At 43.6% G+C, this 16,621-nt stretch overlaps 1 protein-coding gene across 4 annotated transcripts in view; it reads right to left on the bottom strand.

The window, feature by feature from the left end:
* Positions 1-16,092, bottom strand: part of FYN (FYN proto-oncogene, Src family tyrosine kinase) — a 137,663-nt gene extending 121,571 nt beyond the window's left edge. For 2 of the 4 annotated variants that reach the window (XM_066547102.1, XM_066547101.1), the window contains exon 1: positions 15,963-16,091. The gene's annotated coding sequence lies outside the window, so the exon portion shown is untranslated. Of the gene's footprint in view, positions 1-15,962 lie in introns of all 4 variants that reach the window. The other 2 variants (XM_066547103.1, XM_066547100.1) reach the window with 2 other exon arrangements.
* Positions 16,093-16,621: the final 529 nt, after the last annotated feature.

Genomic DNA, 16,621 nt, shown 5'->3' with positions numbered 1-16,621 from the left:
AAACCAAACCCAAACCAAGCAAAAAAACACCCCAAAATCCTGTCTAATCTTGAATAAATCTATTAGAGCTCACACATGTGTAGATAAATCCTTTTCACTGTATCAGTTAAATAAAATATTATCAGTTTAAGCCAAGGTGGCACAATTTGTCCAGCTCTACTCAATGAGAACTAATGCAGGATGCTTACTCACAAAAAGAGTGGTTAACAAAAGTGACAAACCATTCAATGCGTAACAGGAAGTCTCAAGAAACACCAAGTTTCTCAGCACCCAATATTGCAGCAATCTATTTCTTCCTCTCCCCTCCCTCTTTCTTTTTTCTTTTTCTCTAGAGGATGAATTTATCTCAACTCCAGTAAAAGCAGAAGAAGTAAAGAAAAAAAGCAGCATGTTGGCTGGTACCTTTGTTGCTTTTGAAAATGCAGAAAAAATATGAAATGTCAGAGCATGATACTCCCAGAGGAAAGGGCTGGCCCTAGCAAAACTTCTAGAATAAAGCACAGACATAGAAACCTCAGCCTGCAAACAGAATGAAAAGTTTTCATACACCCCTAAAATTTTCTTATACCAAGTAGTTTCCATAACTGTCACTGAAATCAAACCAGCAAGACCTCAAAGAGAACAAGCAGATAGTTCCTGAACTTCTGGAGAATGAAAGGGATACAAATGAAACATCTTTTTTGGGACATTAAAAATCTCTACTCTTAGGAAGAAGAGACTGAAAATTACACATTCTGGGTACTACCCATGTGAATTTAAATATAGTAAGGCATTATTTCTGGTGACACACCAGTTAACTATTTTTCCAACAAACTCGAGGAGGAACATTACTGAGATGCAGATGCAGCCAAGTAATGTCACTAAAATGCCATGACTGGCTGGTGGAGCAAGTCTGGGAGATTGCTGGGTATGCCTAGAAGGCAAACTGGCTATCAGATTTTCAAACCCTCTGTAGAGCATTGTGAGTTCAAGTGGCTTGGGTTACTTTTGCTCTATAAAAGCCTGATAAATAAATCTTCTGATAAAGATTCTGCACTAAAAAAAAAAAAAAATAAAAAAAAATTTGTTACTTCGGGTATCAAGCAGCTACAGTTTGAACTTCCTAGAGACAAGGGTCACTGAATTTAAATATCAAGTTGTAATCCCTGGGCCAACAAAGCTCTGTTTCTTACTAATGTATCCTCCTTTTCTCCCCTTTACTGCCTAGTTAGTTGTGTCATTGAGCCTTCCCTTTCACCTTCCCTTTTGCTCCATGTCTCCTGCCACCCTGAAAAGGTGAGAGAAGAGCTATGGCTAGTCAAGCAGAGCATACATGCTGACTTGGTTTGGCAGCATCCAGGTGTTTGATATCCACAAGCACCAAGAGTCCCTTCCTCTACACACCTGCCTATTCTGAAAAACATTGGTCATGAATATCATTCACAATCATCTTCAAATTTACTCTGAGACATCAAAAGACTCCAAGTTTGAGGGACAAGCGAACAAACTGCTTAAGGCTTATGCCTACAAGAAACAAAATATACAAAAGTCTATGTTTTTAACATTTATTTCTTTTCCATACTAAAAACCTCACTCTACTCTTAATACATTTTAAATTTTGCAATACACAGACAGCTGTACTGTGTGGTTCCTCACACTACAGGGACAGGGGACCAAAGGTACAGTTTCAGAAAGCCATAAAAGTGTCATGAATCTTCAAATATTCGCTATGTAAACCCAAAGAATTTCTTATACTTCATTTTATTCTTAGATTGCTTGATAAGAATGCAAATTTGTACACAGGCAAAAAGAAAAAAAAAAAAGAACTGGTATTAAAAACTGAAGCAAAGAAACCCAAACTACAGGTGCCAACAAGGAACTTAAAATTTATTTGAGGAATTCTGGCAAGTCATCACAAATGAGCTCTCATAGGAATACCAAAATTAGGTCAGCAGTTTCTTGTGAACATCAGGTAAAGAAAAAAATGCCCTGAAAACACAGCAAAACTACAGCCAAGAAGGCTGTAGTTTATGCTGCTTTTCTTCTAGGTTCAGCCATTGCTAATTAATATAAATCATCATCTAGGTCTCTCTTCCTTTGAGTCAAAAAGGGGTAAGATAGCTTCAACATGTTCTCCCACTCCCCCAAAAACCAAAACTCAAAGGAAAAAGTGTTCAAAACTGGTTAGCTATATATCCAGGCAATGGCAGGTACTACACATCTAGTCCAAGCATGAGGCATGCACTCAGATTTAAGCATATCAGCAAGGTAGTTTGCAAAATTATGATTCAGAGATAAAGTTACTTGAGATCCTCCCAATCCTTTTGTTTTAATACAGTGTATGCCTTACTTTGCCTCTTTAGCATATGTGGTAATTGCTCTTTTAAGTTCCTAAAAAGTAATTCTTGACAAAAGGGCATTGGAAATTCCTACACCAAAGAACCAGAGGGAATAAGAAGCCCCCTTAAAGCAGCAGTCAATACCTGATGTGCTCTGGGTGAAACCCCAAGGCACCGCTTTTCAAGCAGTAACCACCACATGCTTGTCAGAGAATAGAGTCACAAAAAGAGGAGAAAAAAAAAACAACTGACTCTCATCTATAAGATGAAAGGACCATTTCTGACATTTTTGGTTCATACACATGTTGCACACAGGCTGGCAGTGTGCTTGAACAGCCAAGGTCAGTTATCCTGGAGGGCATCTGTATCTCCAGGAAGGTTGGAGATTTGGCCAGGGTGGAAGGGGTGAGGGCACGGGGAGTCAGTGGGCTTGCTTGTCTGTTTGGACAGCACTGATAATGCCTCAACTATTGCAAAACAGGGAAGAGAAAATAATGTTAAATGCTTCATACTGAGCAATGCTCCAGCTCCTACCACTCCTTTTATAGAGGATTTCCCTTGTTTAATCTTTTTTTTTAAGAGATTAAAAACAATATACAAAGAAGTCAGTGTATTGCTTAGAAACATCTGCCAGCATTAACATAAGAAAATTAAGAATATTTTTAGGATCAGCCTCTACTACGCCCATTTATGCATCAGCAATTTCAAAACAGCATAGATCAGCCACAAATCAACTCTAACAACTAGTCTTCCAGACAGAGCAATCAAAGTATATATATATTAAAAATACCTGAGTCACGCTGGTGGAGCCGACCTCCAACACAATTTGAATGTGTTCGATTTAATTAGAAGGTGTTGACAAGTGCACACACATTTATTCCATAAGAAAAAGATAGTCACCTTTGAGATCTTGAGCAGCAGCAGCCACCACACTACCTTGGAGCTCAGTGGCCAAATGAATATGTAATATCTCTAGCTCTAAACTCCCACCCCTTCCTTCTCTCCTCCAAAACCACTCAAGTATTTAAATATTTAAGATTGGTAATACTGGCTTCTGGTCTTGCCACCATCCAAATTTTACTCAGGGCTATGATGAAGAAGACTAAAGGTGCTGGCATTGTCTGGAGTAGGTACTGATCTCCTGCACTCAGTGCTGTTCATTGCCTCATGTCCCAAAGTTTCTACCAAGATAATACACATCACACTCTTCAGAAAAGGAGTTTTTGACTTCTCTATCTTGCTGACAATAACCTAAGTTTAATCTTGCACAGCCCATTTAAAAAAATATTAAATGTGAGTTGAAACACATCCCCCTCATCTTGCCATTGGAACTATTTTACTCAAGCTGCAACCGAACACCAGAAAGCTTGTGAGCTCTTCACATGACTTAAATCAAAACTGGAACAAAGATTCTGAATACTTTCAACTCTCACTCTCTCCCCCATGAGAGCTTAAGTACTGGGCCAAGTGACCCTAGTTTCTGATTAAATAAAAGCAAATGAATAAAAGCATGCACCCTTCTGAGCAGGTGAACCTCACCTGAGCGGCCATGGCAAGAGCTGCTCACCAGCACTGCCACTAGTACCTGGGGAGGATGTGTCCCCAAGGGGTTAGGGGGGGTGTGTGTGCCCATTATTTACTGTGAGCAGGCAAAGCTCCTCATTTGTCCACACAAACCAGTGATCAGATTAGTAGTAAGCTTCCACTTTGAAATATCTCTTGCACAAAGTCCTTCTGCTCTGTAACAATGCCTCAGTGACCTGAATGAGCTATGTAACCCAAGGGTTGTTTCAAAACCAGGAGGGGCCTCTTGCTCACTCTGAGCTGCAAACAACTCATCCTACAGTGATAACTGTAGTGAGTGAAAAAAATACAACTAATTTTCTGGGGCTGGGCAAAAAAGTAATCCATCTTTTTAATTTTTAATCACCGTGAATATAAGCAGTTCTGCAACATTATGATCAGAGCATTGTGAACACCCATTAGCTCAGGGATAAACAGCTCATTTGTGTTGGGAGATGAGAGGATTCACAGGTAAGGCAAGGAAGGTGAGCAGTGGAGAAGACCAAGGTAAGCAAACATGAAGACAGGATTGCTGTAAGCAGGGTTATGGGAACAGAACAGATGAAAGAGGGAGCACTAAAAGAGCTTCTGTCAGCCATAGCCAGTGCCACAGAGCTAGAACAAACACCCAAAGAAAAATCAGAGGAGGAAAACAGTGGTAGCAACAGCCAGAGTAGGAAGGGAGACTTTAAACAACTTCTCTGGTGGGAATAAATATTAAAGGTTAAATTAAAAAAAAAAAAAAAAAAAAAAAAAGAAAAGAAAAAAGAGCAGCCTGACATTTCCCCTCCCTTGGCAACCTTCCCCTGCTCAAACCTCTCTACCACTTCCTTTTACACCAATGGGCTCTTAAGACTTCCTTTTTCTTTGGTGGAATAGATACCCAGGAGGTCCTCCAGGCACACCAAGCACTCAATCCAGCCATCTCCCTGACCACCAGTCAGGCAGGCAGCACACAGCATACACTCAACACCTCAGACACTTTGCCACAGCTACCTGTGAGCCAGAATTTCCTGAACTAAACATTAGTATATTACACATTAAAGCAGGTACATGCAGGTATACAATCTACACCTTCAGCTGATCTCCCACACTGGACTTCTGAGCAAGGTGATGTGAGCCACTCTCTCTTAGAAGCAGCAACAACTGCAGGGTAAGTCCCACGTGCACAGGTTTGCTGATGGTTGGGGTTTATCTTGTACTCCAGTGGTTTTGTGTTTTTTCAGGCAAATATTAATTTCAGTACTTAAACCACTAAACATGAAATTTTCATTTTGTGTGTGTTTGGAAAAAAATAATCAAATAGTGTAGGAAGATTAGACCTTAAAAAACACAAACTACAGCAAATCACACATAGTACGTCAGATACCTATAACAGCCCACTCACAATGACAGAGCCTCAGGAATCTAGTGGAGAAGAAAACACCTTCTGGGTATAAAATTTTAAGCACAAGTTTTTGTCCAACAGCTCCCATGAGGCTCACCTGGGTGGCACAACTCTTACTTCAATCCTCATATTTGCTACCAAACATTAACTTTAAAGCATATAACTCAGCTAATAGCCAAAGTTCTGCTAGGAAAACAAACAGAATACACACAATGCATCTCTACATATGCTGTTTACCATGCATTTTCTTCATTGTTTTAACCAAAATGTGATAAAATCTTGCTGCTTCAGGTTATATTGCAGTAGGAAGCCTGAAGGACTGATGGAAAAATTCACTTGAGGGAAATTGAAAACCTTTGCAGTTTTCTGTACACAAACACTGGATTGGTCACTTCCTTAGTGAAACTTAATCAGAGGACCACCACTGCTCCAGCTCTTTTTGAGGTGACAGAGCCTACAAGTACTCCCCTGTAAGGGAGAGTTTCCACCAGCTCCAGCTTGAGGGAAATGAAGATAACTGGCAGCAACTGAAGATCTGGCACCAAATAAGCAATTTAATTAGCCGACAGGTGGAGTGAAGTAATTATTCCTCTCTCTGCAGCATTTGGGAGACCACATCTGGAGTACGCGGTCTGCTTTGGGAGTCCTGGGAAAAGAAAGACTGACGTACTGGAGTGAGTCCAGTGCATGTCCACAAAGCTGCTGCAGCACTTGACATATGAAGGCGAGACTGAAGAGCTGGGTCTGTTCAGTCTGTCCTGGGAGGTACTCAAAACCTGCCTGGATGAGGCCCTGGCTTTGAAGTTACCCCTGTTCTCTTCAGGGAGATTATTTCCTTCAAATCTACAGCTCACCTCAGAGATGTTAGAAAAACTATTAAAAAGTAGTTTAATGAAAAAGCTAATAAAAAAGTAGTTCGAGAAGGAAATCTGTTATCTCTAGAGAGATCAGTTACAGAAAATAACTGAACATTATTACAATATGACTGGGTAAAAAATACATAGGTGATCACTCCTTTAAATAACATTAGTCGTTTCTCCCCATTGTCCTCCACCCCCTTCTTAAAGTATGATGTGAAAGAGTTCAAAGCTACATACTTGTCACAATTTAAAAATGTTTAGCAAGTTCCCATACCAACAATCATGAAGTAAATCTACATGATGTGCTTTGACTGCCATTTTCAAGATATTTTCTCAGAAATTATACCTCACGGTGGCAACTGCTGATTATAGAAGAAATTCTTATCACAGTTTTGGGTACTTACATTATCGACAAAAAGATTTTATTCCCTTTGCAGAGTTGCTTACACCTGCATTTTCTTAATATTTCAGTGATATTTCACTTTTGGAAGAAAGTGTCAACAACAGTCCAGTGGCATTAAGAAATCCACAGATATGTATTAAAACTTCAAAATTAAACTTGAACCACAAGCTCTCTGCACTAGTTTACTTTGGTAAGACCTTGTTCACCAAGAATTATTCTCAAATTCTTACGATGATACAATTTGAATGCATGCTTCTCTAAACAAGGTAGATTGAAAATAAACATTGCACACCATCACAGCACCATTGCATACTATCATACCACTGTGTCACCTCAAAGTTTGAGGGTAGCTGTTCTAGATGAAGATCCTATGGAACACAATAATATAATATAATAATAATAATCCTTGTCTTTCATGGGGCAGATAATGTAAAAAACCAAAAAAAAACCCCAATAATGCTAAAAATAATAAGTTTAGTTACAATTTTTAAAAAAGCTAGTTTGAGTAGTCTGATGCTATGAAAATGAACATTCATCTAGTTAATCCACTCTTTCTGGTCATTGTTCTCTTGTCTCTTATTTTTTATGTCAAGAAGTGAAGCACAGCCTCTGCAACACCACACAAATACACTCACAGCAACCACGAACACGTCATGGTGGTCCTGGAAGCAGTGCAGGCACATGAGCACAGTGTTCCTCTGGGCTGCTGGGGCTCTCCTGAATCTCACATGTGAACTCCTCTGCCCACCTTGGCAGTGCTGAGGAGGCACTTGGGTATCTTGGGTCCCAGACTTGCCCTACCCAAGGAAATAAAACCAAAGCCATGCAGATTGTTCTCAGCACAGTCCTGCTGTGCCACACCAGCTCTAAAGGATGACAGATATCTTCTGTAAGACACCAAGTGACATGACAAATCGTGGAGGAGTTGACCACAAAAGCAAGATTAGGCTGACTCGTTTAACACCTACATCTGTACACGCAGCTTCATAAAGCAGAACTGCCTACTAACTCTACTGCACAGGGAGGAGAAAAAATCCCCCAACCCCAACAATGTAACCTCATGATTTTGAACTAAGATTTGCTGAAAATGTAAGGAAGGGCAGAGACAAGGTTACCTCACCCTTAAAGAAGTCACTGAATCACACTGATGGTCAGTGGTTGGAAAAAAAAAAATCTATAAATGCAAGATTTTTTAAAACTTTTTACAGGGCCAGCAGCAAATTTCTGTGAATGTCGAGTCATCAAGCAGTGCAAAGCGATGCTCTCCCCACCCTGCCTGCCATGACTGAGGAGGAGGAAAAGGGACACAGTCTTCCCTGCACACTTTTATCTGCAGCCCTATTTGTTCCTTTTTGGCAGCCCCACTTGAACATTAGGACAAGGAGTTCTGCAGTTTTTAGACAGGCCAGTAATGCTGCCCTAAGCAAGAAAGACAGTCAATGCTTGTCTTCTGCCTCCCCCCGTGCACAAAAAGGTCACTTCCGACCTTCAAGTGTAGGGGATGTTTCTTCCACAAGGTCACAACATTTAGCAGCTCTCTTCTCAGTCAAATTTTTGGGCTCACTACTTTTCCAGCAAAAGAGAAACTCCTAGAGAGGTGTTCAAAAGAAACTGAAGCCAATGCTATGTGTGGGGTTTTTTTGAGAGCATACAGCCTGCTATACTGAGAGTTAAATCTGGCTCTTCAGCTTGTCAGCTCCTGCACACTGATCTTATCCCAGTTGTAGGCTGATGGGCTTACAAAGTTTTTCAACAGTGAATACAGCTAGTACAATGGGTTTCATTAAACACTTTTTTTCTCCTTTTAAAGGTGGTTTGCCTCGGCCTTTCTGAATAAAATAGAAGAGATATTAAAAAAATAACAATAAAATAAAAATCCAATAGCTATTTCTCTTCACAAGTCCAAAGTATGAGGTCATATGAATATAAAAATCACTGACCACTCAAAGATACCTGGAGAATCTAATATTTGGAAAGAAAGACCTGCATATTTAGCTAAAGACTGTAAATTAAAATTATGAATAACCTCAGATACTGTGCTATTCAAAAGATTAGTTTTAAATAGTTTTACTCCTTCTTGAAGAGAAAGAAACCAGCAAGACATTTTCAATTAATTTGGAAATGGGAGTGAGAGTATTTCTTGATGAAATCACCAATTTAAATGCTTCATAGAGTGATAACATCCAAAAATTTCATAATCTTTTGGCTATCTCACAGATTAACCCCAAAGGAAATTCAAGAGTTTTCAGTTACTTCCCAGAGAGGAAGACAGGCAACAGAACTAGAACTTTGGCTGATCTTCAGACAAAAATGTTGCTGGGTATGGTATCCCTCTCTGTAATTCAAAATTTGTTGGCATACAGTGACAGCATGCAAAAGGACCTGTTCACAGGAAGTCCTAAAAGCATGCAAGAGGTCATTAACTTCACCATAATAAATGCCCTCCACCATTAACCTCACCACCAAGAACAAAAACTGAGCATTTACATATAGTTTAAGACAAGAAACAGTCTAATTGCCTTCTCAGATAACAGAGGTTTCCATACCAAGTCTCAGAGATGCTCTTTTTTCTTGGAAAAAAACATATCATAGCTGCCTAGTGAGGGGTGCCCATAAAGAAAAACCAGTCCCAAGAACAAACAAATATCCTCTCTTTTAAGGGTGTGAGAGTTTGTTTTGCTTACACCTGCTCTCCCCCTCTGTCCCTGGGGTGAAAGCAGCTGGCTGGAGGGCACAATCACCACCATCTTCCAAACAGGGCTATGAGCTGGTCTCCTCTGCTAAGCCCTAAGGGATGACCAGGTATGGGATGAAGCTATGTGCCCAGCACTTTCATCACCTACTGTGGTGGCTCCTGGCTTGGAGAACTTCTGAACTAACCAGCAACAATTCTTCTCAATTATTCTGGGCAAGATCATCAGCTTCAACTATAAGCCCCAGAGCAACTCTGTGGTTTAAAGGTCAGGTACAAAGGGGGAAAAAACCCAACATACATGTTAAAAAAAACCCCAAAAAACCAAAAAAACCAACCCAACACAGTTATCTGTACATTGTTATCAGCAGCCAAGACAGGAAATACATGATATTCCAAAGTCATGCCAGGAAAACTTTCAGAGCTGTCTTTTTTTAAGTGGTACAGCTGCAAGTCAAAGATCATCGTTACGCAAAGTGCTCTTTCACACACAGGTTGTTCAAAAACAAGGGAGGTTGAAAGGTCTTTATTAATACAATAAAAAACCTTCAAATGAATGTTAAAGTTTATTTGTTAAAAACCAGCAAAACAAAAAGACCCAACCCCACCCCTTCCCTACCCCCAACAAGTAAAATAATTGAAATTGTAAAGAAAAAGGATGCTAGGAATCACCAGACAGGTCACTAGGGAACTGCCATGGAATGGTAAAGTTTTTCTTTAAAAAAGCACAAACCTGAATGGGCATTTAAGATTAAACTTCATTTTCATAGGCTGTTTAACTTCTCTGTATAGAGAATATAGCAAATTTAGACCTGCCCTGATTGAGATTATCTGGCAAAAATATTTTCTACTTGGATTATACCAAAAGGATCAAGAACTATTTTGGTCAAATCTGTTAACAGAGGAAAACTGGAGCCAAGAGGAAAAGGACAATTTTAAACAGAGAAGATATTTCATCTAAGCCAAGCCAATCATTTGAGGTTTCCTCCTTACTCCTCCCAAAATCACTAAAACAAGAGTTATTTTCATGTTAAAATGGTGCCAAACACTTCTTTTCTGTTAAAGCAAATGTGCTCAATCATACACACACAAGGGCAGCTTCCTCTGCCTGCTTCAGCCAGCTCTTCCCTTGGTCTGTTCAATGTCCCTCCACCCTGCCACTCCTCCCCTTCATACATTGTCCTTGTGCCACTACCATCACTTTCAGCTTCAAAACACTTTCCAAATTCACCACTGTTTTATTCACATTTTGGTGAATAAAACAGTACTTTGCAAGCATTTTTGGAAGCTTCAGTACTGATGGTACAATTTGTCTGAAATGTAAGGTCTCAGTTTCAGGTTATAATTGTCCTTACAGGGCCAAAGCTTTAGATGTTGACCTGTCTTTTAGAGCTCCCAGAGCCGCTGCAAGGGAGCTTGGAGGATGTGCAGATGATCTTCCAGAGGCCATGCCAAGAGCTGTGAAGCAAAGTGAGCTATGTGAGGTGGAGTCTTTCTGTTCAGGGCTGGTTGCTGATAGTGCCTTTGTTTTGAGGGGAGCAGACTAGCTGCTCTCACAGCACAGGATTCAATACTATTAAAAGTGTCTCTGGCTCCTCTGAGGAGCTCTGACTGGCATTCTTTGTACTTTAAAGCACTGAACACATCACTCACAGCCGCTTCTCAACATCCCTCCTTTCTGGTTGTAGCCACAGGGAACCTAAAGCAGGATGGAACAAAGAATTTCCCTAGGCCAGAAAAGGCCTCCAGTCATTGTTGCCTCCTAAAAAATCCACCAAAACAAATAAGCACAGAAGGGTCACCTTCCCCTTTCTCATCAAAACATTCTCACGTTGCCGCTGCCTTGTAGAGTTCACCACATTAAACCACATCTCAGTACGATGAACATCAATGAACTTGCTCTAAAAATTTAGGTTTCTGCCTTAAGCAAGAAAGACTTATTACTCACAGATACTTAAAAAAATTATAGTGTGGGAGAGGCAACCTTCAGAGATGCAAGACTTCTCAGGAGAAGCTGGGCAGGAAAATGTGGGCTAACCTCTCCCCATAGCACCTTGTCACAACCAACATCATCCATTCAAACTGGGATGTCTTTGATACAAAAAAGGAGCTGCATTTTAGGAAGGGCAAGTTTAAAATTAATCTGCTGTCTTCATCCTTCTTGGAAAAAAGATTTAACCTGGACCATCTAATTCAAATCAGTTGATACTGCCAGGCTATCTTTTTTGATAGCTTTTTCAGATTAAAAACATTCATTCAAATTCATGGCATACAAGGAATAGAGCTGGTCAGGAAAAATCTGACAGTCATTTTGTGCCAGATGATTTAGTTCTATTGACACCTTAAAGCTCTGTAAAACTGCTGATGATTTTATACTCCAGTAAAAAGTCAAGGTGTCAGAGGTTCTATTTTGCTCCAAACAGGTGGCAGTATTTCGAGTTGAAATCCTTGCTTTCACAGCAAGTTACCATTTAAAACAGTCAGAAGCAAGATGAGGCATCATGTTTTGACTGACTTGAAATAATATGATTTTTCACCTCCCCCAGTAAAAGCAGTGATACCGTTCAATTTTGTTTCCGTTCCAAGTGAACTAAAGTTCCAAAAAAGCTCTACAAAATGCGATTGTTTTCCTGCAGCCAGTGGTAAGGACAGCAACAGGGTACTGCAACTCCTGTAAGGTCAGGCCTGTTCCCAGTTTCAGGGCTCAAGGACACCTCCCACAGGCAGGTTTCACTTGACCACTGTCAAAGCAGGAGGCAGATTGCCTGCCCGAAACCAGAGCCCTGCCCGAGGCAGCAGGTGAGGCTGCTCTGGAGCACAGTGCTAACGGGGCTCTCGCTCCCTAAGGAGAGCCACACACATCTCACATGCACTGAAACAGCTTCAGCCTTTCGTGTTTCATCTGCACCTGTCATTTCTCTGTCTAGGAGTCAGGCACTAAGGGCAAAACCCATGACAGGATGCAAATGCTAGAAATCCCAATTCTTCTGCACCTGCATGTTTATCGTCTACTGAAATGCAAAGCTGGTTGGGGTTTTTTGTTTGTTTGTTTGTTTGGGTTTTGTAATTTGTCAGGGGTTTTTGTTTGTTTGGGTTTTTGGTGTGTTTTCTTTTTTTAATATATATATAAATTATTACCACCTCACCAAAAGAAGGTTAGGGTTTTTAACCTCTAATAGCTAACCTTAAGCCACCATGGTACCAAGTGAGACACCCAGCAGGCAGGCAGATTCAGCCCTGAAGTTTCACCTCCTTCTGAGGCACTTTGCACTGGGTGGCCCTGGCAGCATTTCCCTGGCTGCTGGGAAGGCAGCTCTGAGGCTCACAGTGTGTTCAGCATGGCACAGCAAACAGCCACATCCCTGGTTCAGGAGAGCCACATCTCCAGGGATCACAGCTCAGGGTGCTCCTCACGGAGGCACGCAAACCCTTTTGTGGGTTTCGCCTCAAGTAAATGGCTGACTTGCACAATACAGATCCGTGGGCCTTTTGTCACCAAAAGAATCCTTAATTGCTGGATTTCAATGAGACTGCTCGGGTGAACCAGATTTGTCGGTTCAAGTCCTGGTTTTGGAGTAATGGGTCAAAGAACTTGTGAAGACACTTCTGTGGGAGCTGCAGGGGTGGGAGAGGGCCAGGAGTTACTGGTTTTCTCCCTCTGAAAGGAAGGTCACTTTGACAATACACACTGCCAGCAGCAGACTTGCCCATAAAGCAAATTACAAAGCACTGTCCATGACACAAACAAACACCATTATTATACATTCAAAGTAGTGCCCAAACTGAATTAAGCAGAACTTTACAGAACAAGTTTGAATCAAATATTAATGTGCACCCCAGAGAGAAGGACGAAGGGAAAGCACATGCCTCCAACTCTTTTTCTCCCTGAAGTAAAAAGCACAGTAATGCAGCAAGACAGAAGAGTGAAGGTGCTGGTTAAATAAAAGTAATTGGGCATGAGATGGCAAACAGCTCTATACTTTCCTTAACACAATTAAACATATATAAACATCACTGTAGATGTACCATATTACCATATTACAGTGTGAAATCATCCCAAATGTGCTGGGCAGTTTTCACTCACCTTAGCCACAATTTTATTACACTGTAAATCAGTGTTAATGACACCATGTCCAGATTAGTGTATTCAGCTAAGCCACAGGGCCAGTGCTCACAGAGGCCCTCACCATATCAGACTCCACTCATGATTTCAGATGACACCATTTAGCTATTTCACATAAAGGTATAGTGGAATCTGTTGTAGTCTGTCAAAAATAAAAAGTTCCTCAGCAATGTTTTTCTTACTCATATGAATACTCATTTTCTTACTCAATAGAAATTTACCACGGGGTCCTAACTTTTGAAGGCACTTGTTAAAATGATTAATATCCAACTTCTTTACACCACCTTATTCATTTCTGGCTTACACTGTCTGCCATGCCCATATGCCAAAGTCATTTGTCCCTCACTGAAGACATGTATTTACTCAACACCAAAATAATTTCCAGAGAAGGCTGTTCAGAGTTTTATACTTAACTGGTATTTTATGCCACTATGTCTTTCACCAGCAGGCAACACAGAGTTTCTGAAACAACATGCCTGAAGCATAAACCACAAAACACCACAGCCAGTGGCCTACCATCAGACAACTTTATATTGAAAATTGTTTCTTTTGCCAAAGACAAGCCACGCAGATGAGGCAGTAATTTGTTGGAGGTGGAGTGGAAGGATGCTTACAGGCACCCTCTAAGAAGCATCTGAACATTTCAACAAATCTGCAGCCTACTATCAGCAAAATACAAATTTCTAAAGCATTAATTAGGCAATCTTTCTCTTTTTCATCAAAATTATAACTTTATGGGGTAAAACGGGCTCAAGAAGGAACCGAATTTTTTTTCACGAGAGATACCATTCCTAAAATTGTTCTTATATTGTGAAAAGACATTGACCTACTGACATCCATCAAGTGCTACTAGTTTTCTGAGTACACACATCAAGGTGCTGAAAACTCCTGAAACACTGGGGCAAAAGTAACAACCTTTCCACTTTAGTGATACTAAATAAATGTACCTCTGTAAAAATGAACTGTAGCCCCTCCAGTTTCCCACTGGGTCAAGCAGTGGCTGCACTGGATGTAACTGAGAAGTTGGAGATGTTGCCTTCCCTCCCTTCTCACTCTGGTATTTTTCTTCTGCACTCCTTTGTTCACTTAACAGGACTTTGTTTGAAGTGTGTTTTTACTCCTTCACTGCATGACCAACCCACACAGTCAGAAGACAGGCTTATAAAAACCACAGATCTCCAGCAGGGAGCTCAACGGTGGGTGTAATATTAGACACAGCTCTCCATTCATCACGCACATTCTCTGGATTTCAAGTTGACAGTGTCCCTTTAGCTTACTGTTCCTCCTCATGAGAGACAAGGCGAGTCAATCCTAATGAAAACACTTCCTCCACCAGCATATAAACAAACAGATCTTCACCTGCAACTGTTCTCAGCTTCCAGAACGCTAGTTAAAAACACATCAAGACAAAAAGAAAAAAAGGAAAAAAGAAAAAAGAAAAGAAAACAAAAAGGGGTGTGGGAAGGAGATACTAAAAAGTGTTACAGCTGCAGGGATGGTGGAAGGAAGGATGTGGGAGTTAAGGAGGTTGTATACAAGGAGGAAAATGACAAGGTCTCAAAGGCGTTCCCAGTCTTGTGCTTGCATTTCAAAAGCCCGGTCTGCCCTGGTCACTCGTTATCTCGTTATTTAGCGTTTTAAGAATCAGAGCATATCAGAGTGACGGATGAGCAACTGCAGAGGGTTGCTTTCCACTCAGCCAAAACCCTCTCCACCAGCACCTACTCAGCCCTGCCCTCCCCGTCACTGCTGAAGGAACCGAGGTATCATGGGCTTGTTCCCACAAAGTGACCCCCTTCCCTGGCCAGCCCTCTCCCAGAGCTCACGCACACGCAGAACCCACACAGAGCAGAAATCGGGCGAGATCCCGAGGAAGCAGAGGCCAAACTGAGCATTATTAAGGAGGTCGGGCGACACGTACACTGTGGCTCTGCAGACGCAGCAAAACGCTGGCACCCATGGTGTGGCGTTTGGTATCTCTCCCTAATCTCAAATGTAGCTGAAAAGGAACTGGCACCAGATCAGCGGCCTCGTCTGGGAAGGAACAGAGAGGCTCTAGGGGAGACACAAGAAACAAGCCTCTTTTCACATCCTACCACCCTTGGGCATTTTGTGCGTCCCTTCTTTCTTCCCTGAAAGAGGCCTTTGTCACAGACGCGCAAATCCTATACGATTTATTTCAGAGGGAGAGAAGGTCTTTTTATTTATTTCCCCCCCTCCCCTTTTTCGCAGTTCGGCGACAACAAATACGTCCCTGTGCTGCGCCCCCTCCCCTCTCCCCGGCCGGTGTCCGCGGGGGCGGGGGACAGCGGCACGGGCGACCCCCGGGCACGCAGGGGCCGCGCACGGCGGTCACGGGCGCTGCCCCCGGCCCTGCCCGCGCTGCGGCCGCGCTCCGGGCGGGGGAGGCGGGTGCAGGGTCCGCGTGTTCGTGCGTGGGGGAGACCCGCAGCAGCGCGGCCGCCTCCCCTCGCCGGGAGCCCCCGCACCCCGCCAGCGCTCGGGCGCACAAAGGAAACAGACCCGCCGCAGCATCCATCCATCCATCCATGCATCCATCCATGCATGCATCCCCCCGCCCCCGCTCCTCCGGGCGGGCTCCGGCCCCTCCGTTACCTGAGGCGGCTCGGCTCGGCTCGGCTCGGCTCGGCTTAGCTCAGCGCAGCGCGGGGCCGGGGCGGCGCCGCCGCACTCGCATCCTCCTCGCTCCGCTCCTCCGCCGGCTGCCCCCGCCCGCCCGCAGCGAGGGGCGCCGCTCCGGGCGCCGTTGCCTCTCCCGGGGCGGACGCGCTGCGCCGAGCCGCGGCCGGGCGCGGAGGCGGCGGCTCCGTGAGGCGGCACAGCCGCAGCCTAGGCAGGGATGAGCTCGCACGGGCTGTCCGCGCTGCCGCTGCCGCCTCGCCTCCGCTCCGCTCCGCTCCGCCCGGGCGAGCGCGGCTCGGGCGCTCCCTCCCTCCCACCGGGGCTCTGACAGATGGCGCAACCGCAGCGCCGCCGCCGCCGCCGCCGCCCGGCCCCGCTCGGAGCCGGCACCCCCCGCCCGCCTCGCCCCTCCGCGGGGGTGGCCCCTGACTGACAGCGGCGGCGACCAATGGCGAGGCGCGGTCCGCAGCAGCCGCCACTCTGATTGGCGGGAGGCGGGGGAGGAGGGGCGCGCGGCCGCGGGCGGGCAGCGCCCACCGACGCCCCCGGGCAGCGGCCGCCGCTCCGGGCGCCCGGCGCGGCCGTGACGGAGGCGGACCCGGGCTGGGAAGGGAAGGGATGGGGGCGAAGAG

This window comes from Molothrus aeneus, chromosome 3 (assembly GCF_037042795.1).
Source record: "Molothrus aeneus isolate 106 chromosome 3, BPBGC_Maene_1.0, whole genome shotgun sequence".
In the NCBI taxonomy this organism is placed as follows: Eukaryota; Metazoa; Chordata; class Aves; order Passeriformes; family Icteridae; genus Molothrus; species Molothrus aeneus.
The sequence above is the reverse complement of the archived record's forward strand: the minus strand, read 5'-3'. Positions and strand labels throughout refer to the sequence as shown.